At 50.4% G+C, this 19,522-nt stretch overlaps 3 non-coding genes across 3 annotated transcripts; 1 reads left to right on the top strand and 2 right to left on the bottom strand.

Annotated features, from left to right (window-relative positions):
- The first annotated feature begins 2,761 nt into the window (after window positions 1–2,761).
- Window positions 2,762–2,833, top strand: Trnaq-cug (transfer RNA glutamine (anticodon CUG)). The gene has a single exon. It is a non-coding gene; the product is annotated as a tRNA-Gln (tRNA).
- Window positions 2,834–10,225: 7,392 nt separating this feature from the next.
- Trnas-aga (transfer RNA serine (anticodon AGA)) lies at window positions 10,226–10,307 on the bottom strand. Its single transcript has one exon. It is a non-coding gene; the product is annotated as a tRNA-Ser (tRNA).
- Window positions 10,308–13,287: 2,980 nt separating this feature from the next.
- Trnas-aga (transfer RNA serine (anticodon AGA)) lies at window positions 13,288–13,369 on the bottom strand. Its single transcript has one exon. It is a non-coding gene; the product is annotated as a tRNA-Ser (tRNA).
- Between the last annotated feature and the right edge of the window lie 6,153 nt (window positions 13,370–19,522).

The raw sequence follows: 19,522 nt of genomic DNA, 5'->3' as shown, positions 1-19,522 counted from the left end.
AATATTGCGCAGCCAGCAGCGTGGCAAGTTCGCGTGGTTCAATAATCCCCTATGGGGGCACTTGGCCCGTTCAATGTTACTCCCCGAACCGGTGCCCCCTTGATACTTGATACCGCAATTAACTAACTACCAGCATGGCATGGGTAATCTCTCTCTCTCTCTCTGTCTGTCGCGGCCGCGTTGTCTCCCTCCGTTCCGGATGAAAATGGATCATTCAGGGAACCGGGAACCGGGAAAACGGATCAAAATTGCAACACTAGCGCATGGCGGAGGGTTCACGACGACCCCTACACACACACACACACACACACAGGCCATAGTATTGTCAGTGGAGGGGTGCGCAAATTTTTTTTTTTGTATTTCCGCAACGCAAACCGACGGAACTGAGACCCCGGTTTGGGTGAATTTTCCATTGGGTTTTCCATTTAATTTCAATTCTGCTTCAATACTGCACTGATACCCCACACTTTAGTCGTTTATGGTGAGGATGCGCCAAGTGGATGTGCGCCTCTTCATCGTCGAAGAGAAGAAGACTTTTGTGGCCCACGTTAAATCCACCCCGGCTAAGAGGTCCGTCGCGCAATTAGCTGCAACTTGTCAACCGTTGATCCTCTTCTGACCGGGGATATTACGTTGACCAATTGACGTCGGCCACAAGGCTACTTTGCCTAACACATTAACTTCCGAGGGCGCCGCCGTATGCTTCAGTCGGGATATTTTAAAAAGAGCCACAGGGAAAACGCGGTGCATCGGGGCGCGCGTGTCATCGTCGTCGTCGTTGGGCCAAAGAGGGTCTCTGCTGCTCTGCTCGGGTTCGCGTTCGCCCTTCGCCCATCCGATGTGGGAGAGGTCGATGAACCAGCCTTCCGCCTCTCGCGACGCGGCACGGACGAAAATGAGCCTGTTGAAGGGACCGAGGTTCCGCTGCTTCTTCACCAGCCCCGACGATGGGCCTTCCAAATGAACCATTTGTACCGAGTCATCTGCTGCTGCTGCTGCTGCGCCGTGGACACCGTGGCCTCCGTCGACCGGCAGAAGGATAACAAAACGGAGGCAAAATCACTGTGCTTAGGGTCGACCGCGGGCGCGCTCAAGAGAGAGAGAGAGAGAGAAAGACAACGCAAACATCATAGCGTGCGCCGTCACTTCGGAGACGGTCCTTCAGACGGAGAACCTGGAGGGCCAGGGGCCCCTGTAAATTATCTGTCGATGGGAGCCGAGAGACGGAGAAAAGTCGATATGAGGGTCGAGGCGAGGCCGCGGCACCGCTTGGCCGAAGGACGAAGGACATTAAAGGAATGAGCCGTTTATTGAAAAAGAAAGAATGATGAAACCCGTGTTCTTATTCGCTCCCGGAGCCTATTGCTTTGGGTGTGTTTGTGTGTGTGAGCTAAGGGCCACCGCACCACCTCATGTGTCTCGGGGGTTGGTGGCCTAACATGCTGTCCATCACGTACGTAGAGATGCAATGCAAGCAGAACCCAGCGGCGCTTATTGTGTTCACCAGTGTTTCTTCGCTTTGTGTGCTGTTGAATCCGCTCCGGAACTTGGCAAAAGGAGCCACACATACGGCACACTCAGTTGTTTGCATCACATTAAATCGGGGTTAAAATGAGCAAATGGCTACTCAAATCAATCGGGAGATTGGGGAGAGATTGGTATATTAAAACCCAAATTACAGAGCATCACATCATCACCCCACATCCATGATGACGTGGGTGGCACAAACAATGGGCGGTGGTGGTGGGCTTTTGTGCGAGCCATTACAATCATCATAATCATCCCGTATCCCGCTCGGAAAGAGACGGCTCCGTTTGACAGCCGTCCTTCGAGAGATGGTTGGCCGCCCGTGGCGTGCGTTGCGTGTTGTCCATTTCGTCGCGGCCGTTTCGACCGGCCGCTGTTGGTCCGTTGGGGAAAATAATCGATTACGGACACTGCTGGATTCAATTGGAATGTCCCGCAAAACGGAGCGAGCAACAAGATATTTGGCATAATAGAAAGGAGCATCCTTCTGTTGTGGTGTGCGCAATGTGGAGTTCATGTCGAGTTCAACGTCAGCTTTAACTTATACAAACCTCTTTTTACTTCGATTTTCACATGGAAATAGTTGAAAAGTATTTGATTTTCAGAAACACAAATCAACTAAAGTTGTGACATGTTCTCTACAAAAGACTTAACAATGACTTACTCCGTTTCAAGCGTGACGGACCAACTCACAGATTTGCTGGATGCTGACTCTTCAGAAGTCTTCCGGTTGTTTGGTGTCAAACTTTCACTCGCAGTTGTAATTCACTGCACTCGACTCTTCTCGAGCTGTCACGGCTCGAACGGCGGCTTGTTGATGCTGACAACCATATTAGTTGCGATGTGAGGCCTCCTAGACTGCTAGATGAACTAATTTTGTATCAACAGCATTGTGATCCTTTTTGAATGTTTACCCAAAATGTTTACGTTTCTATTTGGCATTTGAAAGTTTAAAACTTTTATAATGCAGTATTTTAACACAGTCTTCAGTTAGGCTTCTTCTAGTTCAAGAGTTCACGGTTGTATAGGTCACAGGAAAATTTCCAGCCCTTCAAAGAACTAGAAAAACGTGCGACTTATGCAGACTAAGATACTGTAATTGAATGATCCAACTTAATGTTAAGCAATTTCATTCATTTCATTCTCTATTCAAGGTCTCTTATACAACTTTTGAAACGGTTTCTGGTCCGCATCGCCAACTCTAGCCAGATGCCGGCGCTGGAACTGCCAGGCGGGTTCCATGGTGTAATGGTTAGCACTCAGGACTCTGAATCCTGCGATCCGAGTTCAAATCTCGGTGGAACCTCTCTTCACAACTTCGCTCGAAAATGCGAGTCCGAGTAGTCGCTATTTCTTTTTATTAAGGGCCAATCAGCGATCAGTTAAAATGAGATTATGCCAAAAACAGTCGATAATTAACAAACCCCGGAACCATGTTGTGGCCCTCTCACCTGTTTCGGTTCGCTCTCCGGTCCACGAAACGAGCCGCCGTTGCCTGCCCAAATGAGGATTACAGGGAGAGTGTGGTGTTTGCACAAAAGGAAGCCCTTGGTTTTGGTGCCGCAAAGATCGGTCATTCATCTCTTTTGCTCGTACAGCACCACCAACAACAGTGCAGTCTTAGGAACCAAGGCTCGTCTTCGGCGTTGTCGACAGTTGTCTTTTCTTTTCGGCCCCGAGAACTCGATACTCCTGGGCTGGGCTTGGGTCGGCCCGATTGTCTGCCGAAACCTCGACGGCGACGGCAGATGCACCATCATTTTTTTGCTGTTTCCACTTTCCACATGTTTATGCGAGTGTGCGTGTGTATGCGTAACCCATACGTCTCAGCCGCAAGAAAGGGTCTTTTTCGGTCGGCGGGAAAGGATCACCCAGGAACCCGACCACGACGACCTGCGCGGGACCTCCGTTCCAGATGTGAAGATCCCAACGAGGGAGGATAATAAAAAACGACGCACACACACAGGCGCAGACACAGTTGGGTTACCCCAAGCAGGGGTTCGCGCGACCTCCTCACGGATCAAGATTTATCGGTGTCCGTGTTTTGTCCTTCTCTTTCAGCCATTCAAGATCGTCCAGTGCTACGCAAGCTACGGCAGGATCTGTGCTTTTCGGTGATCGCTGTCTCTCGACCGTTCGTGTGTGTGTGTGTGCGATCGCGCACCCCCCTGCTGGTGCGGGGTCATTCACTTTTTGCGTCCTCTCACCTCTCGGTCTCGGTGAGAGGTGTTCCGTTTCCTTCGCGTTCCCGTTTAGGCGCCCGGTGCGGTGCTTCGGCGTCGTTCTTGCGCTTCGATCACTACCCGATTCGTCGATTCGAGGAAATTAATCTCTGGCGATTCGGCCGCCGCCGGCTAAAGCGAAACGGACCATGATGCTGCCGGGGAATCGTCCAGTGGCGACCTGACTGACGGATTGGATTTGGTGGCATTGTTTGTTTCACTCTTTCTTCTCGCTCTCAATCGGCCCCGAACAGTCCCTAGAGAGGTCTAATGCATGGGCTGAAAAGTCTTGGGCTTAACGCATAGATGGCGCTAAGTCTTCGAAAGCAAGCTATTCAAATTTTGTGATATCCTACTCATAACTTTGTGAGTTATGGTACAAGGTGTGACACTGCTTTTGTTATTTTCAAAACATCCACAGCAATTTTGTGTTTTTATTTCTCAATGCATCTTGTTGGGAAAAGCTACCGTTCAAGCGAAGTAATTGGTTGAAAAGTTTTATAAGGACTCACGTCCATAAGAAATAACAATAAAACGATAGTTTGCTGACTTGAAATAAGGTCGTAGATATACCGATGATGCTGAGTGCGAAGAAACGTTTAAATAAGGTGGTTTAACACCAGAAAACATGAAAAACAAAATCAATTGAAATGATCAAAAAGTGAAGTTACGTGAGTGAGATTGCATGAACATTTGACTATGAGGAAGCTCTGTTCGAAGTGGCATGAACGTGTTGATGATTCTGAGCAGTGTTTGGCCATTTCTAAACGTAATACACCGAATTTTTTGCGCCGATATGTGACAATGGATGAAACATGGATCCATTACTTTACTCCAGAGTTAAAACGATTATCGTATGGGTGGACTGCAACTGGCGAACGTAGTCCAAAGCGCCGCAAAGGACAGCAAACGGCTGGAAAGGTTGAGCTGAAGTTGAGACCCGTTTTGAGGCAAAAGATAAATCGTTTGGACAGAAATAGTATTGAAGTGTTAGAGCGGCGTCGAAATGATTGGTTCTCGATGGAGATTCCGTTGATGGATGGACAATTTTGAGCAACACATTTTCTTTCCTAGGCCCGTGACTTTTCAGCCCATGTGCTGCTTTTGGGCGCGCAAAAGTCGCGCCCATGTTGATTGCTTCCACTTCTTGTTTGCCTGTTGCCCTCCTAACATCGCTTTATTGGGAATTTTACTCGTTCTCTTGCCTCATTTTGCCCGTCTTCGTTCAGGGACCTCCGGTTGGATTTATTGACCGGACCGACACCTGCGAATCGATTCCCGGTTCCCGCTCCCGGTCATGGGCCGATCCGTAAGTGGCCCAAAAACGATGATGATCCTCCAAAATGTCCAACTCCAACAATCCATAGGTAGCTCCTCCATCGGGGATCACCTTCTGCTCGGCGTGCTGCCGCGGCTCCCCACATTCCAACAACCACCCGACACGGCTGAGAATGTAAACCCATCAACCACCTCGCCGTCGTCGTTGGGCGGGAAAATTCCCACCACCACTGCGCCACGGGAGTGGGAGCCGATGAATGAAATTCCCGCTCCCCGGTCCGTTCGACCGTCCGATTTCGGTGGATTCGATTCGGCCGGCCCCCGGAGGAGGAGGTTGGAGCCGCTGAAGACGATCATCCGTTCATCGATCATTCTTCATTCGCCGGTCTCTCGGTGGCCAACATTCTACGAAAGGCCGCCGCTGCCGGGCGCCCTGATTCTGAAGAAGCCGCGCCCAAGATGCGCTGCCGGCCGCGCACTCCGCGGGCAATTACTCCCGCGTCCGGTGTCCGAATTCCTGCGAGTTCAGAGGGAGCACATCTTCGCCGTTCTCACACACAGCCAACGAGCTGGCCAGACACATGCCGCGCTTCGTTCCGGCACTTCATTATGCTCGCTTTACGAGGTATGTGAATGGAGCCGGAAAACGATGCGGTACTTCGCCAACCGGCCAGCCGGGCAGCTGTGCCAGGAACCTCTCGGTACCTACTCCCGGTGACCGATGCGCCGATGAACTGATAAATCCCACCGCGCTCGGGGGCTTTCTTTCGGCTGAGAATAGCGAAACGAATTTAACTGTTCCTTGACATAAATCCGCCACCCGGTTGTCCGCTCGCAAGACCTACCTCGCGCGCATACCGTGGCGTCCGCGGTGCATATGCCATCGGTGGATGACGACGACGGTGACGGTGGGGGGAGGTCTTTTCATATCTCTATTGCGGCGTTCTCAACCACCCCTCAGCGCCTAGGCTCTCGGTGGCCGTTTTTCCGTTTCAGTAACATAACTCAAGTCCGTCCCGCTCTCTCGCTCTCTAGCTCTCTCTCTCTCTCTTGGTCCCGTGCCACTCGCTGCCCCGCATCGTGTAGAGCGCGGCCCGTGAAGGTTATGCACCAAGCACCAACGACGACGGCTGCTACTGCTGCTGGTGGTGGTGATGGTGGTAGTTTTGCAATCGACGACCCTTGAAATGAATTTTCGCTTTTCCGAAGGGCGGCGCAAGACCCTCTCTCCTTCGCTGAGGTCTCCCCGACACTTCGCCTTCTCTCTCTCTCTAATCTACCGGGTGGCATTCAGCGATGTCGTCCTGCCAGTGAAAATTAATGAAAATTTTGTAGCCCACCGCGTGCCCCCGACTTCGCGTTCCCGCTTTCGGTTTGGCTCTCGACGGCGGGGTTTGGTGCGACACGGACGACGACGCACTTTATGGCCCGCGAGAAGAACGAGGTGAAGGTGAAAGTTACAAAGTAAGGAGCGTGAGAGCGAGAGGGAGAGCCGCACGAAGAAGTGGAAAGAAACGGTGTCACTTTGCTGAGGGGCGCAACGTGCGTCTTCGCGTGGCTTTTTAAACGGAAGGCGCAGAGTCGCCAGAATCCGGTAGCCTCGTCACACTCTGCCTCGACTTCCCTGCGCGGGAAATGATGGAGTTGGGCGGGCAGCATAAAAGCTTCGTCAGTACCCGAACAAAATGGTAACTCAGTTTCTCCATACTGAGAAGAAAAATTTCACGGCGAATTGTTTTCTCGCCAAGGGGCAGAAAGAGAACGCGAGAGTGAGCAGTATTTTCTCTCTCTGTCACGCTAATATAGCGTCCAGTCCGCCACTCAAACTGTTAGAAGAAATTTTCAACAGTTCAAATTTTCAGCGTAGAAGGCACGACGTCAAAAGGAAATCGACATCGCATCATCGACGTAAAAATAGTGTTAAATAGTGAATTTTAAGCTGTTGCTTGTTTCGGTAAGTAAATTTAAGCATCGGGAAGCATTTCTCGATAAGTATTTACTTATAAATAATGAAAGTGCACCGCATTTGTTTACATTTTTAGCCGAGCAGTGTCATCGTGCCAGCGACGCAGCGAAGCCAGCGAACGATGCAATTACGATGCAGCGGATGATAAACGATGCTGGGAAACCTGCGATGTAGTGCTAAACTTAGACATAGAGTGTAGCAAAGTGCATGGCGGAAGCCAAAAAGTTGAATTATTGCAGAATAATTGTTAAGTGTGATACTGAATAAATGAAACATTTTGTTTACAACAGCGAACCATCTGACAGTTCAATGTGAGAGAGAGGAGAGAAAGAAAGAAAAATAAAAATATAGGGGAAATTTCTCCACCCAGGCGCTCACGGCGGGCCCTCAATTTTAGGGCTGTAAGGGCCCGTTTAGTCCTATAACTGTACGATGACGTCACTTACAGCCCTAAAACGGCCATAGTGAGAGGGACTCTCAAAAGTTGAAATTCTGCGATTAAAAAAATGAAAAATTGAGTGAATTTTTCGTTCGGGTAATACACACAAGCCTTACGCCTTTCCGATTCTTTCGCATCGATTCCGGGAACCCTCTGAACTCACTGCAGTGAATCGTCGTGAGAAACGCACGACTCGTTCCCCGAACAAAATAGTCGCTCAGTTTCTCCATACTGAGAAGAAATTTTTGAGAGGAAATTCTTTTCTCACCAAAGGCCAGAAAGAGAACGCGACAGCGAGCAGTATTTTCTCTCTCTGTCACGCTAATATAGCGTCCAGTCCGCCACTCAAACTGTTAGAAGAAATTTTCAACAGTTCCTGGCGAAGCGTCCAAGATACGACGTATAAACAAATCGACATCGCATCATCGACGTAAAAATAGTGTTTAAAAATGAATTTTAAGCTGTTGCTTATTTCGGTAAGTAAATTTAAGCATCGGGAAGCATTTCTCGATAAGTATTTAGTTCTAAATCGTGAAAGTGCACCGCATTTGTTTACATTTTTAGCAGACCAGTGTCATCCTGCCATTGAATACCAGAGACGCAGCGAACGAGGGAAAGACGATACACACGATACATGGAAAGCGGCGAAGCAAACCTTAACATAGACGTGAAGTGAATGGCCATGGCCGAAAAGTGCAAAAGTGATGAATAATTGTAGAAAAATTGTATTTTGTATTCCAATAAACACAACTGTTTGTTTACATCAGTTCACAACTGACAGCTTGTGAGGGGAAATGAATTGAGAGAAAGAAAACATAGAAATATATAGGGGAAAATCGCTCACGGGCTCTCAAAAGTTTTTGGGTTAAGAAGTCAATTATTGGGTTAAGAGGCGAGTTCTCAGTATGGGGATTGGGTTAAGCGGGGACCATTTCAGTCTCTTAACCCAATCCTGGCCATAGTGAGAGGGACTCTCAAAAGTTGAAATTCTGTGATTAAAAAAATGAAAAATTGAGTGATTTTTTCGTTCGGGTCGCCCGAACGAAATAGTCACTCAGTTTCTCCATACTGAGAAGAAAAATTTCACGGCGAATTGTTTTCTCGCCAAGGGGCAGAAAGAAAAAGCGATATCGAGCAATATTTTCTCTCTCTGTCACCCTAATATAGCGTCCAGTCCGGCACTCAAACTGTTAGAAGAAATTTTCAACAGTTCATATTTTCAGCGTAGAAGGCACGACGTCAAAAGGAAATCGACATCGCATCATCGACGTAAAAATAGTGTTAAATAGTGAATTTGAAGCTGTTGCTTATTTCGGTAAGTAAATTTAAGCATCGGGAAGCATTTCTCGATAAGTATTTAGTTCTAAATCGTGAAAGTGCACCGCATTTGTTTACATTTTTAGCCGACCAGTGTCATCCTGCCTTTGGATGCCAGCGACGCAGCGACGCAGCGACGCAGCGACGCAGCCAGCAAACGATGCAATGACGATACAGCGGATACATGAAATGCTGCAGCGTAGTGCTAAACATACACGTAGAGCGTAGTGAAAAGTGTATGGCGGAAACAAAAAAGTTAAACGATTGCAGAAAAATTGTTAAGTGTGATTCTAAATAAATGAAACATTTTGTTTACAACAGCCAACGATTTGACAGTTCAATGTGTGCGAGAGGAGAGAAAGAAAGAAAACATAGAAATATGTAGGGGAAAAGCGCTCACGGGCTCTCCAATCTTTTTGCGTTAAGAGCAGCGTTTTTACGTTAAGAGGCGAGTTCTCAGTATGGGGATTACGTTAAGAGGTGTAGATCTCAGTCTCTTAACGCAATCCCGGCCATAGTGAGAGGGACTCTCAAAAGTTGAAATTCTGCGATTAAAAAAATGAAAAATTGAGTGAATTTTTCGTTCGGGCGGCGATGGTTCTCACAAATCAGCTGTCGACACGCGCTCTCACTTCACTTCTGCGGCTGGTCACTCACTTCACTTCACTTCTCTCACACCGCAAGAGCTGCGATGTGTGCGTCGCACACACACGCACGCACGGCCCAGGCAGTTACCACCACAGCCAGGCGAAACCAGCTGAGCGGAGGTTTGTCCTCGCGGCCACTACCGCACCCACCACACAACCCCCGTTTGCAGGTGATTTGCGCCGTTTTTTGTTTGTTTCGTGCTCGTTTTCGTGCTGCTGCTTCTTCCTCCCTTTGCTCGCTCACCGATTGTCCACGGACACGCGGGTGCTGGTGGTGTACGTGCGGGGAAATCTCGTGGGTGACGGAATTCGCGTGCACCGCACAGGGTGGACGGAATGGGAAATCCCGTCGGAAAGGAAGGTGGTGGTGGCGGTTCGTGGGGACATTCTGTTTGATGACGCGACATTCGTCGCCAGCCTAACTACGTCGCCTTATCGTTGTTCACGGTGTTATGTGCCCGCGCACCCCGGACCCTTGCGCCTTCCCCCCGGGGGCTACAAGTTGACCCGAGTTTAGGTTTCAGTCACGCAAGAAGGCCCGAAGCGAGGTGCGATAAAGGCGACCCGTCGGCCACCGACGGCAGCACAAAAACCTATTTTGATTAAGTAATGACCGTGCGTGGTGCGCGAATATTGCGCACGGAATTGTGCCCGGAATTATCGGCAAAACTTATCTCGTCCAAACACACAAACAGACACACCGTATCGGCCTCAAAACACATATTTAGGCCGTTAAACACAAACTTAAAAAACATAACACAACAAAAATTAGGCGAATCGTTTAAAAGAAAAGGAGAATTGACAAAAAATAATCGCTCTTCCTTCTATTCGCAGCCGGTAGGATTCGAACCTACGCTCCCAGAGGGAATCTGATTTCTAGTCAGACGCCTTAACCGCTCGGCCACGACTGCCTTTGCAGTCGGCAATTCCATACGCCATCACATTCTACCGTCCGGTTGCTGTACGTTTCAGTGTGACTCGTAATCTGCGCGAATAAAAATGCGATGAAAGGCTCGCCAACGGGCACGAAATGTCACCGTGCGTAGTGCATCTCGTGCCATGTCGACCGACGACGACACCCGACGACGAGTTATCAATCGATATCTCGGGTGCCGGGACCCGGCAGTGGTGGTGATTCCACGTGGTGTTACATTTTCCGCCCCGTGGAAGCTGCGCCGTAATTAAATCGTAATAAAGATAAGCGAGAAAACCAAGTGACAGCCCGAGAGAGAGAGAAAGAGAGAGAGAGAGAGTCTCACAAAAACGTGGACCAACACCAACCCCCGTCCGATTTGTGTGCGAGCAGACAAAAAAGAATCTCGTCAAGAATCCTGGAAAATCCTGCTCAAAGCGGTGGCAATCGTTTAAAAAGCCATTTTGCGACGCGTTTTTGGGGAAGCTGTCCGTCCGATTGACGTCTTCGAAATTTTGGGCAACCAGCCCAAGGAGGGGAATGAGTACGGGCGAAGCCCGGTGTCCTCGGTGAAGGTGAAGGACTTGTTAACCGAAGTCTACGCCACAGACAGCCGAAGTGTCACAGACATGTATCCGTGTGCGATGTCGAAGAATGAGGAACCGAGCATGGAAAAGGACAAAACACAGTGTTGGGTTGGTTGGTCGGAAGCCATTCAAAGGATATTTTTGCACGCTGTGTGTGTGTGCCACTATGGAGGAACTACTGCTGGGCGAACATATTAAATGACGTTTACGCTCTGAGGTAATGCGCATACCTTTAAAAGCTTGCATTACATTGCTCACCTTCCCGAAGGTTGTTGAATATTCACTTCAGCCTCAATCGATGCATCAACTTTGCATAACTCATTGGGAGCAGAACCAGCCGATGGCGGTGGAGAAATTACAGCGAAAGTGACACGGCGGGGCGCCTCCGGGTCCATTGCTGCTACTTGACCGAAAGAAGGCAAATATTCCCGGCAAAGCCCCGGCAGCAATCGGAGGTATGGCCAATCAACACAGCGAAGGAAACAGCAGCTTCGGTAGAAGGCTTCGGAGGCTCCGGAATGGACGCCGGCCGGGGAGAGACAGGGACCTTCAAAAAAAGGGCCCGATGTGGAGCACAGGGATTCTGTGTCTTGGAACGGCACGCACACAGCCAGGCGAAAGTTTCCAACAATCGCTGAGCACGAGACGCGAGATGATCGGAGCAGCGCTCACCTTGACGGGCGCGACATGACGGGGCCCGTCGGTTTCTCCTCGGCCGGCCGGCCGACCAGACACAATGGCCGGTTGTTTGTGGCAAGATTTGGGGAATCCAAGATGCTGGTGAAGTCTGCAGCAGCAGTTTATGCGACATTTCGTTCGGTCCCTTTGGCCCCCTGCCTTAGGGACCCTCCTTTTTGGTGGAGTTTGGAAAGTGACGATTCCAACTGTAAACCACTCCACGCAAAAGGTACTACCGCACCCACACATAATGCGAGCTTTGTGTTACCCTTCTGGTTAACCCGACCGACAAAAAGGATGTTGTTGTTCGGGGAGTGCGAAGGCTTCATATGTTCGCAGAGTTCGTGCCTGGTTGTGGTGGGACCTTGTGTGTTTCACGATGACAATTAAATTCCAATAAAACGAACGTTACCAGGCGTGCAACAACCGAGACCACCGAGAGGGTTGCCGTTGCTGGCGGGTGGCTTTTCTTTGTCTACGCCCGTTGCGCCCACTGGCCGGCAACACGTCCGTGTGCAAGACAAAGATAGGGTCTCCCGAACCGTTTGCTGACAGGGACTGAAATGCAATGGAGGTCGATAAGGAAAGCCACGGAGCCAGCGAGAGTCAGAGAGGGGGACACGGTTCAAAACTGCGAAAGCTTGGCGATGGGTTTTTGCATTACTTTCCCGCCGCCGGGGCCAAGCATAATCGATCACCGGGCGCCGGCCAACCTTGAACGGTTTGAAGGATTTTTAATGTGTTTATTTTGGAAGGAAAAGGTTGATAGAAGTGGGCGCGCTCGCTACCACGACTACGGCGACGACGGATTGGAATGGAAAGGAACTCAATTGTAAAACAATGTTGGCCACCACACAGAGCACCAAATCTCGCTCCATCCGAGCTGAGAGCCGCCCAACGGCCAAAAACGCCAAATTCATTTGAATGTTGATAATTTAATTAGGCAAAGCAACAATCGCGCGCGTTGGGACTGGCTGGGTTATGACCCACCAGAAGTCATGAGGCCGGACCTGGCCCTCCGTTCTTGTTTTTTGCCGCCCTCTCCCTCAAGTGGCCGCGCGCTCGTCTTGTCGACTCTGGTCTTTGTTGTGTTTTCATCGGCCGCGGTTAGGCCCTTTTTTTGTGGACGGTACCCCCCACAGGAGTGTGCCTTCGGAGCACCACAGCACATGACGATGGAGCGTTTATTGCGACAAAGTCACATAATTTCGGTATGTCACGTAATCGTCACACAAACGAGGAAGGACCCCGCGCGCGTCCCCCCGGGGTGGCAAGTGCGACATTGTTTCAGATCCATCAAAGCCCGGAGTGGCCCGGAGGGGTTAGTAATTGCTGCGTGAGCCTACCCGGCCTTCTTTGTTGACCCCTCGACCGCGGCCCACCGCGCTGACAAAGCGGACAAATAAACCCTTGAAGAGCCCTCCGCGTTGCCACTTACCGCGGAGGGTATCAAAACGCACGGTGGAAAGGTTCAAGGGTACCCGGTTACCCAGTGGTCTGGTCCCAGCGGCTGGACTTCTGGATCGCTGATAAGAGGGTGCAAAATAAGAATCTATCGGTCGTCACATCGAGGTGACATCGATTCTACTCAGAATGCGTTAACAACCGTTTTGAAGGCCACAAAGCATATTGTTGTTTGTGAAGATAATTCCGGGGTACAAGAAAAAAAGAACAATCCTATTTTCTCCTCTCGCTGTCTCAGAGAGTCGCGCGCGCAGTCGGTAGGATTCGAACCTACGCTCCCAGAGGGAATCTGATTTCTAGTCAGACGCCTTAACCGCTCGGCCACGACTGCTTATGCTGCCGAGTTGCCCCAAACCTTCCAACAAACGGCAGCGAGAGCATTATCCTGTTGCGGGCGATCGATCGACGTAGCGTTTGTTAATAAAGTCGGATTAAAATGTTTAAATAAGTTTGAAGAAATTTCCTATCCCATTACATGACTGATGCGATGTGTTGTGCGCCCCTCTCTCTCTCTCTCTCTCTCTCTCTCTAGCGAACTCCATTTATGCAACGGTCTGCACAAGAGCAGTCTAGCGGCTACTTTGTTCACTCGCTCGCTCGCAGTGCACATCTGTCTAATGAAAATCGAATCGAAATATGTTGCTTATCGTCGTCGTCGTCGTTGCCGCGTGTGTGGAATGGGGGGCACAGCGGGTGACGACGAGCCAACATAACATTCTCGTTTACTGCCTCTGCTCGTGAGTGAGAGCGAGTGAGCACATGCATAGTCCCGTTTCGCTCCTCGCGGATCGGAATCCACCACCCGAAGGGGAAGCAACCGCACAAAGCGCAGCATAACCCCGAACGCGTGCGTGAGTGTGTGTGTGCGTGAGAGAGAGTGAGTAACAGAAGTGAGACAGTGTGCTGGTGCTTTGGGTTTTCGGTAAAATTGGATGTGATTACGGTGGCTTCCTTCTCGTTTCTATGCTGGCGTGCGGCGACGGTCCTCCAGCATATACAACAAAACGGGCGGAAGGCGTGAGAATGCGAGAGAACGCGGCCAGAGCAGTAACGCGCGCAGCACGCATGTGTGTCTGTGTGGGAAGAATGAGAGCATTTCGTCATCGTGTTTTCGGGGGAAGATTTCGAGCGAGAGCGAGAGGGCTAAACGAGAATCCTAAAATCGGGGTCGAAATTGTTGTCAAAACAGTCAAACACATCCCGCTGCAGGCCTCCCCCCAAACACCCTCACCAGTAGAGCATGGTCATGGCCTGGTCTTCGCGCAATGCTGGATTTGGCGAGGATTTTGTTTGATGGGATTTTATCCGTTTCCGGTGGTTATCGATATGGACGTGCCTAAGAGAGTGAGAGAGTCGCGGCTCTTTCTGTAAGCACCGCCGCTGTTAAGAAGTTAATTATACAGTTTATAGAAGGCTGCCTCCATTTCAGCTTTGAAAACTTCGTCCGTCTACATTTTGACATTAATTAAATGCTCTCTTAGGGAGATGAGCAAAAAGGTTGATTAAGCATTAATAGCCCCTGTTGGTGCCACAATTAGATAGAACATAATTTTCGATAATCACAATTACGGACAGGCTGCGAATGTCCGCACGCACGAGATACGCTATACGCCACACGTTAATGTCAAGCCAAGTGGTCGCCACCGCCAAGTGGTTAACTTATTCATTGCGTGTGAATGCGGCCGAATATGCTCCCCGCAGGCCGATGGTAGTGTGTGTTCGCTCTCGGCGCTTTCCGTCGTATTAAATCGAGAACAACCCCAACAAGGGCCGAAACCGGGAAGTGCGTGTGTTTGGTAACACTACCGTGTCAAGGTTCATTTTATTACTCCCCCCCAGCGCGGTTCCGCCGACGCTGCTCGATGGAACAGGATGAGCACAGCAGGCTTTTGCTCACTTTCACTCGCCGTAGTGAGTTAGAGACTGCTCTCACAAGCGCGTGAGAAAGCGCGTCGGTTTTGCGGCGGCCGGAAAAGTCACGGAAAGCGCCTCACGTCACGGCGTCGGTGATGTTTGTTTTGGGCGATTTTATGTTTATGGTTCAAAATAAATCATTTGCCGTGCCGAACACACCCAGAGCACACTGACGGCGGCGGCGGGCCGAGAGGACTTATCTCGTTAATGTTGTGTACATATTTCGGAACCGTTTCACCGGCAAATAAATGAATTCACGTAACTCACCTCAGTAGTGTAGCGACGTGAAGAATGTAAAATGGAAGGCACACGGGGCCCGCACCCCCAGCGGGGACCGGAAAAGGAAGCATAAGACGCGCCGCGCCGCGCGCGTTACGCATGGCCGACCCGCACGGCGATGGATGTGAGGAGCGGCCGGTTTATTGATTTTTATTGATTTTCACGGAGTTAATTCGATTTAAAGCACCGCGCCAGCAGCCAGCAGTGGTCAGAGTGGTGTGCCGGCAGAATTCTTGCGCGCCTCCCGCGGCCCCGGTGGGCACTTTGGCCTTTCTTTTCCCGTTCTCCCGGGGGTTGTTTGTTCGTTCGTTTTTTTTTGCGTTGCCGAGCGTTGCTTTTTAGTTCTTCACTTTTACAGTTTCATCGGCCGCGGCGAGACGCGTTCGTGAGAAAAGAGCCACCTCTTGTCTTGGCGCTAGTGGCCATCGCGGGGCCCCGCCGGTAGTCCGTTGTCCTATTTTCTTTCTCTCCCTATTTGCAGTTATGCCGCCGCGCGCCGGCGACCTACCGGTGGCGGGGCGCCCTCTTATTTCGAGTAATTATTTATATCATCATCCCCGGTGCTGGTGTGGTGTGTTGCTTTATGTTCGCTTTTATGTTTTACCGGCCGCTTTTGTGTCCCGCTTCCCCGCTTCGGCTGGCCGGCCCTTCGGCGGCGGCAGCGAAGTCATCGGATGCGTTTCTTCCGCTTCCAAACCGGGTTCGTTCTTTCCGTTCGCGCGCCAACCCTGTGTGTGTGTGTGGGGTTGGATTGGAAACAACATTCTTCTCAACCGTGCTGCTCGGGGCAAACCTCCCTTACTGCCCGGGTTGTGTTGCTGCTGTTCCTGCTTCTTCGTGCGCTCTCCCTCTCACGCTCTGTTTGAGGCCTAGTTTTTGTTCGGTTCAATTTTTGCTACTCCGGCCAGCATAGCCGATATGCTGCCGGCCGGTGGGCCACCTGAATGGCACTCCTCACCCTTGGCTGGCTTCATTATTTCTATCTTCCGCGTTGGATTAAGGAGGCCGGCCGGATGGAGGACCAAGGAAGGGAGCGCGCGATCCTCGGTGCCCATTATTTGCGCGACGTTATTATTATTTTTTTAACAATGAACGACAATAACTATTTGTTATAGACACTCACAGCTGAGCGGCGAATGACTTTTCATCCGGCGGCTCGTCGAATGTCCTGCGAATTAATACTCCGAGTGGTGGCGCCCGGTTCCTGCTTCTGCTTCGGTGCTAGTCATCCATTGGATTCATCTGGACCCGGGCGGGTGAGATATGCGCTTTTTATGCCTTTCTAACATTCTTCTCCATCGTCAGGTCAATGCAAGGGAAACCAATTACTCTACCGATGGATGGCTTTAATGCTCCTGTGTGCTTTAAATGCGATAGGACTCTTTGCGGAATGGGTCGCTCGGGCGATAAAACTTTGTGCGAATAGCTGACACATTCCGGCAGCGGATTGGCACGGCATGGTCCACTATGAGTCAACGATTCCGAAGGCTTTTGAAGGACAAAATCAGTCAGAAGCTTTTTGACTACCAGAAGACCAAATCGTGGAACTTACTGGATGTGTTCCAATCCCTTACGGGCGCAGCCTGCCCACAAAAGCCTCACCACAAAAGAAAGGGCTTCGGAATCGGATAATAAGATCCCGATCGGAGCGAAAACCGGATTACAGGAGGGTGCCACTTCGGGAGTTGGATTTCTGTTTAAGCGCAAACAAATCCATCACAGAGTTCCGTGGACTCTGAAGAAATTGGCCTCCCGAGCGCCATGAAAACGGATTGTGCCAACACACTCCCGGGGGCTCTTATCGCCCAGGCGACGGGCGTCGTCGTGCTCGCCGACAATGAATGCTAATGTCCGCATTTCATTGATTTTTAAATTTGAAATTATCCTCTCGCGTGAAGCGATGCTTTTCGCGCCTTACATTTATCTCTCAACCCGCTCGACGCTCACCGCGTGGCCGCGGGTCCCCACAAAACAAACGGAAAAAGGAACGCATCGCACACTGCATATGCTGCCAGATTGACGGAACAAAACACGGCTCTGACACAGCTCTGATCCCGGGCGTGTTGGTGGGCATTGATTTTTATGGCATTTTCGGCGTCTGAAAGACGTGCGCGACCGACCTGCCCCGCCGGCGATACGCTGACACACTCCGACCGCCCGCCCGCCCGGCCCGCCCGACGTGTGAGCAGAATTGATGAGAGAATTGGGTGTTCGCGGCCCGGAGTCCTGGAGTCGCCGCGTCGCCAATTTGGCCACGGGCTACGGTTTTATGTTTACGCTTTATAATGATATCTTCCGCCCGTTTTGCTTGGCAACAGTTTTAACGTCGTTCGTTAAAATATAACAAAACCAAAAGGCCGGGAATGCCACCACATAGAACCGAGACGGGGACGGAGAGACCCCGATTCAAGGCAAGCGAAATTCCGTTAGAGACGCTTCTTGTTGTTGGGTTCTTCCCGGCGCTGAGCTGAAGATTTGAGCTCATTTTCGGGTGGGCGCCCAGGAACGAATTGGATCGAACGCAAGAATAACGTGTGTCCGCCACCATCGCCATCAGCGTGTCACATCGGCCGCCGGGCGCGTTCCGTGCTTATCATCCGTTTCACAACCGTACTTGGCCACTTCTGGCACACCAGAAAAGAACGCGCTACTGCTGCATAAAACCCCACACTCTCTGACACTTTCTCTCGGTGGAGCCGAGCCGGTCGACGGTGAACCTAATATGCGCGCCCCATTGCTTCGCTGCTAGGCGTCCTCTGCGGAGGACCCATCGACCGTGGGCCCGGCCGAGTGCAACGTGTGCGGACTGCAAATGTGTGGCCGCACAGCCACACAAAGCGAACAGAAAAAGGATCCCGCTCCCACAGACGGAGGGGATGCTGCCGAGCGAGCGGTCGGTCTCGTTTCCCTCGATGCCGACGTTCCGCGGAGTGCACGCCTGTGTGCGTGTGTGTGTGTGTGGTTCTGGACCAGCACATGAGCCACACACGACGGACGAAAGGCTCGTCGCTGGCGATGGGATTGCCGCCAGGAGAAACCGAAAAAATAAAGCTTCCCGCCGTCAATCGTTTCCCTTTTTGTCGGGCACCACCAACTTTGCCGATTTTGACCGATGGAACCGATGCCCGGTGTGGCGTGTTTCCTTTTTGTTTGTTATGCCTTCGCTAGGGGGCGAAGAAAAAGCATAATTATTTCGTTATTTCTTTGGGCTGCGCGAGTTTTGCGCGCCACCCATTGGCATCATTCTCTGAAACCGAAGATTTCCTGTGTTCCTTTTTTGCCCCCCTCTAGTTTGACAGATTTCGGTTCGACAAGTCCGATCCCTTCGGGGCGTTGCTTCCGAGATTGGATGGGCCCCGAGGGTTTCGCTGGCTGCGCTGGATGTCACAAAAATTCGCTTGCGTTTTATGCAGGAGATTTTGCCTAATTTTTCCTTATTCAACAACAGGAAGAGAACGCAAATGAAGTGTGTCCTTGATTGGAAACCGTAATGTCGAACGGATGAAGGCACGCGTCCTTAATTCAATACAAGATTTACGGCGTGTCAATATTAGTTACAACCGAATTGGTTAGAGTTTTGCGTTTGAAATGCTCGTCGAAAGTCGTCCGACTAAAGGCTCTCAAAAAAGTCTCAAAAACATTTAATTGTATTTCAGAACGTCGTACGAAGTCACATCATGGCACTGAATCAACTGAATCAAATATGGCCTATATTTCAGGAAATTCACGAACTATTCTGTTGTTCTGATATATTGAGGCCGCTTCGTACATTTTTCGGCGTCGCTTTACGATCGTCAGATGTGCCAAAACTTGTACTTTTTCCAGAGCAATCTATGATTCGAATGAAATGCCCCTGCCGTCCGATGATCTGCAACAAACATTCGTCCGATATTCGATGTTCGCCTTTTGCATACAACATCGACAAAATGGAGAAGAGAAAAATATGATGAATTTCAATCGATTTCCGTAACACTTCTGAGGACTACATGATTCCTAGCTTCCTAATTTTTTTCAAACGAACGCTACACAAGATTGAAAGAAACCGTGACCGATCGGAAGAAAGCTTAAGCTGTACAAAACAGGAACTGCTTATCAAGTTCATGATAAAGTGTTTCAGTAATCTTGACGTAATTATCACTTCGGTGATCCGCTAAAGTAGGAGAAGCAACTGCTTCAGAAGCTAGAGAGCGGAACTAAGTTACTTTGGTGAACGTGTTTCGGAAGCTTCCTTTTGCCACTCGAAACAAGCTTCCCGGCTCGGCCAGGCGCGCACTGGAACCAGTGAAAAAAA

Source organism: Anopheles cruzii, chromosome 3 (genome assembly GCF_943734635.1).
Source record: "Anopheles cruzii chromosome 3, idAnoCruzAS_RS32_06, whole genome shotgun sequence".
Classification (NCBI taxonomy): Eukaryota; Metazoa; Arthropoda; class Insecta; order Diptera; family Culicidae; genus Anopheles; species Anopheles cruzii.
The sequence above is the reverse complement of the archived record's forward strand: the minus strand, read 5'-3'. Positions and strand labels throughout refer to the sequence as shown.